This window comes from Trachymyrmex cornetzi, unplaced genomic scaffold (genome assembly GCF_001594075.2).
Source record: "Trachymyrmex cornetzi isolate Tcor2-1 unplaced genomic scaffold, Tcor1.1 scaffold1020, whole genome shotgun sequence".
In the NCBI taxonomy this organism is placed as follows: domain Eukaryota; kingdom Metazoa; phylum Arthropoda; class Insecta; order Hymenoptera; family Formicidae; genus Trachymyrmex; species Trachymyrmex cornetzi.
In genome coordinates, this window is record NW_017295566.1 from 29,348 (window position 1) to 34,494 (window position 5,147).

Sequence of the window (5,147 nt, forward strand, 5' to 3'; positions counted from 1 at the left end):
CACAAAGCGCAGAGCGAAAAAGCAGCGTTGCCGCATCGCACGGAGTGACGCAGTAGGATCATTTTTACACTTCTGCGCACACGGTGATACTCAACTAGTATTTTCTGTGTGTAGGGGCGATTGCGTGGACGCGAGTAAACTTTAGGTTGAGCACAACTGCAGTCGGAGAACGTCCTTAACAGTCATCCATCTCACGTTAAAAAGTTATTAAAGATCTGATAACGCTGACCGTCAAATATATTGTCAAGTTAATAACCCTGAGTGACCATCGGACACTTTCAGCAGGCGAGTGTGAGAGATAAAGGGGGTGAGAGAGGACGAAATAGATGAGAGAGCGAAAAAGAGAGGAGTAGTGGGAGCGGGTAGCGGGGGAGGAAGAAGATACTCCAATTAAATGACCATCGGACACTTTCAACAAGCGACCGTTGCTCATTGAGAAGCTATTAAAATTAAAATGGGTAATTCACCTCCGATGATCCTGACCCTCCCATATATTAACGTTGTTAAGATCACGACCCTGAGTGACTATCGAACACTTTCAGCAGGCGAGGGTGAGAGATGACCAAAGGGGGTGAGAGAGGACGAAATAGAGTGAGATAGATAAACGACCAGCGTACACTTCCAACAAGCGACTGTTGTCCATTGAGAAGCTATTAAAATTAAAATGGACAATTCGCCTCCGATGACTTTGACTCTCCCACATATTAACATTGTCAAGATTACGACCCTGAGTAACCATCGGACACTTTCAGCAGGCGAGGGTGAGAGATGACCAAAGGGGATGAGAGAGGACGAAAGAAAGTGAGATAGGGCGAAAAATGGGGGGGTGGTGGGGGTAAGTGGTGAGGAAGGAGAAGAGATGAGGCGCGGGGGAGGTCAAAGTTGGTGGAGGTGTGAGTGAAGGGTGAGAGAGAATAAAGGTGCATGTGTCTGCGGACAGAGAAGAATAAGAATAATAAGGAGACGTTACTTCATTTTTCATGAAAATCATCACTTTTTGATCGCTCCTATGTCCAGAACGGTTTGACCGATTTTATTTTTTTTTGGCTCGTGATGAAATTACTCGTGGCGATGACGCCTTCAGGATATGTTACGTCCGATTAAAAATTTTTATATTTTGGTAATTCTGTACCCCCAAAAAATGGACTTCAGTGACTCAGGATAAGAGACTTTAGAGTCTTTATGTCCTTTCACTTTTTTTTTAACATGGCCGGAGATACTATCGCATCTCCTGATTGTAGTGTCTTTATGTCCTTTCACTTTTTTTCTGAACATGGCCGGAGACACTACCGCGTCTCCTGATCATTGTGTGACTTTTTAAATTACGTGATTTAAAAAAATCACATACTGATTTGAAACAATCCGTTACGTAATTTATCTGTTTTAATTACATGATTTCATTATGTAATTTTGTAACGTGATTTTTTTCAGTAAGACAGCCTTGGACTTTAAGTTTCCATCCTCGCAACTATCGCACTTTTGATGAAACGTGAATTTTTTAAACATCTTAGTTTCAGTGATTGAATTTGATTACTTCTACTTATTTTTCAGGGTATAGCTGTGCTCTTCGTGTTATGTGAGAAACGCACGATGGGTGTGTATTCCGCAATTTGGAGGAAAGTAAAGGAGCTGAATCCAAATGCATTACAAAAAATACAATCGGTCATGAGCGATTATGAACGCGCAGCAATGACGAGAAGTTTTTCCGAACTCAAGGTTGCAAGAGAAGTTTTTCCGAATTCAAGGTTAACTGGCTGCTGGTTCCATTTTAATCATATAGAATTTGTGCAACGTACAAAATTTCTATGACAGCAAGACACATACATACACATACATTTAATCTTAGAAACTTTCTCCAATTCACTTATTTGTTAGTTAATATTTTATATTACTTTTTGTATAGGCTGTATTAAGACGCTGGAAAGCTTTAGGCTTAACAGCAGCTCCAAATAAAATTTTAAGACTTACCATGGCTTTACCGTTGGCTCCTACTGATATGTTCGAGCAAGGATTACAAATCATTCAAGATGAAGCTGACGCGGTGTCAGCAGAGTATCCCATTGTTTTGCAATTTGCTGTTTACTTGAGGCGCATCTGGCTCTCTTTAAAAGATAAAGTCTCTGTTTTTGGTACATTCATACGGACGAATAATTTGGTCGAGAGTTTTCATTTTGTCATTTTTCGAAAACTTAATGGAATTCATACGAATATTTGGATTTTTCTTCGTATGTGTATTGCTTATTATTATTATTATCACTTTCGTTCACTGACACCATATTATATTTTTATATGACTTTCAGATAATCTAAGTGAGTTGATCACCGATCAAGAAATAAATATGGCAAGACTATTGCAAGGGCATAGCGTAAGAAGAGTACGAGTTCATTATAACATAGTTCGTGAAACACGTATTGCGGAGGCACAGTTTCTATTAAACTCGGGAAGGTAATTCATATCTTGTGTTATTTAAGCAATCTTGCAACAAGGAAATAAGCCTATTGCTTTTGTGTGTGTTAAATGACTGTACAATCTCTTATTTTGTAAACTCATATGTTTTATATTATTGTAGATATTCGTTGAAAGAATTTCTGTTAACGTTGAGCAATGCAACACAGTTACCCGAAGAGAATATTGGTTCGTTTCGAAATATATACTACATTATATTTTTAATATTATATATTTATCATAATTTAATATCCCAATATACATTTTATGAATGAAAGAAACAGAAACAATATATCATTTATGTTGCAGATTTGCAGGACAATTTGGAAATAGCAGAAGAAATGGCGGACGGATATTTGTTTGACGCTTATACAGGTATCGGGTATTTTTATATTTAAATTTTGTCATTATTATTTTTCATTATGCGCCCTAGTGAACTCGGATTGTTAATTCTACATATGTCTACATTCTACATGTATCTTGATACTTACGTTGTACCATTTTTTACAAATCATTGTACAGTGTGTCCCGAAATTCGAGGATATTATTATAGTGTGAAATTTCATGTAAAATTAAATGTAAAGTGTAATCTTCTTTTTCCATAAAGTAGTTTTTTTTTAAGTGTAAACGTTTAAAATTTGACTAATTATAAGCGTTGGTTAAAAAGTCATCTGTCCATATGAAGTGTATGCAATGGTATCAGATACTAAACGAAACATTGCCACTTGTACGTACACTATCACACAGACAGACAACTTTTTAACCAACGTTTATGATTAGTCAAATTTTAAACGTTTATATTTAAAAAACTACTTTACTGAAAAATATATCTTACGCTCTTATTGCTTAATTTTTCGCAAAGTTTCACGCTGCAATGGTATTACTCTCAAATTTCATGTATAACGATTCGTAAAAAATGATACAACGTAACTATCAAAAGAGGCAAATTAATTATCAAGATTAAAAGTATTAAACAAAAATTAGACATAACAGAATTAGAAGGATATTTTATTTTATATATTTACATAATATTTTTCTACATTCTATTGTGTATATTTGTCCCATTTTTCGTTTAACACTTTTTATTTACCATATAGTCTTTTATTTTTTAAAATTGTTCTATTTATCACTCACAGTGGAGCAGACTGCGCCTGTATTACATTCTGAAATCCATTAGGCTGGTACAATACATCTCATACGTACAATCGCTAGAGATGAATCATTAGGTAGGTTTTCATGACGTAATCTGGAAATCTTTGTGAGTGATATAGTTATTTCTGATTCATCCTAATTTCTATCTTTTTTAAATCTTTCACTAGAGAATATATTTTGTACACACGGGAACATAAATGCCTAGCCGTCCAAAGTTGCACGCCTCTTCATGCCTTCTCATTTCGTCTCATGCCTCCTACTCATTTCTCTAATTCTTACATCTACTCCGATACACGTGCAACTTCGGATGGCTAGGCATTTGTGTTCCGGCGAGTATCTAAAATTTTATATAATGTGGTACATAATCTGTTTTCATATCATTGCACACTTTTCATTTTTAATTAACCTCTTAAATTCAATTGATAGCTTTAGAAACGACAGTTACTGACGATTCAGTATTGCTAGCAAACGATGTTGGAAGAACACGTGGAATATTCTCACGTGGCCGCGATAGACCACGTAGACGCGATCGTAATCTGCAGAGAGGTAAAGAGATGATTTTTTTCTAATATTTGTTTTAAAGTAATTTCTATTATCAATGACTGAATATTGCTTTAAGTCGGGAGCACAGACTTTTGCATAACGAATAATACATAAAGTATAAGAAAATCAACCAATCAAAGTCTTTTATATCATGGAATGGAAGGAAATGAGGGACTTTGATTGATTCATTTTCTTATGCATTATGTGCTGTACGAAATGCAAAAGTCTGTGTTCCCAGCTATATTTACCCAGCAACTGTTAATATTTTTAACTTTTAAAGTCTAGCAGTGCAAAGATACTTACACTTAAATTTATCTTGTAAAAGTGAAACTTTCTTCGTCACAGTACTGTAAAAAATAAAAACTTTTTTGCGTAAAAAAAGAGTAACTGCTTTTCTGACTCGCGTTTGCCTTCAAATGCTTGTTTAAATAATATCTACATCTTACTGATAAAAATAAATGTTCATAAATGTAATTTTTTATTATAGACGCTCAACAACGTCAGCGATTTCAGTTGTTGACAATACCGTCACTAATACCATAGAAAGTATATACTTTAAAAAAAAAAAGTATTTTTAGAAAAAAGAAAGTGCTTTCTGTAATTTAATCTCGATTTTGCATTGTCCGTCACTCAATTTCTTATCATTATTAGCAAAAGTTAAACTTATTTGGTTTTCCTTTAAAGCTTACAATTATTTTGCAAACAATTCTTCTATTCAACTGCTTTTCAACAAACATCATCAGTGTGGTTCACTGACGTACGACTGGTTAAAAGACGACATCGATTGGACTAGCTTTAAAAAAAAATCAGTAATTATCTCTTTATTAACTATTACATAGCAAAAATGATATTCAAGACTTTTCTGCTCAATTTAATTGAATCTACCTGCTTACGAGAAATCTGATTAATTATCGGACTATCTCTCGTGAGCAGATATAGTATATTACCATATACACACGCACGCACGCACACACACACAGAGAGATGGGGGGGGGGCAGGAGGGAGG

The 5,147-nt window shown here is 35.1% G+C and overlaps 1 long non-coding RNA gene across 1 annotated transcript; it reads left to right on the forward strand.

Moving 5' to 3' along the window:
* The first annotated feature begins 2,420 nt into the window (after positions 1-2,420).
* On the forward strand, positions 2,421-2,783 carry LOC108758587 (uncharacterized). Its single transcript, XR_001939954.1, has 3 exons — positions 2,421-2,445; positions 2,570-2,634; positions 2,755-2,783. It is a non-coding gene; the product is annotated as an uncharacterized LOC108758587 (long non-coding RNA).
* Positions 2,784-5,147: the final 2,364 nt, after the last annotated feature.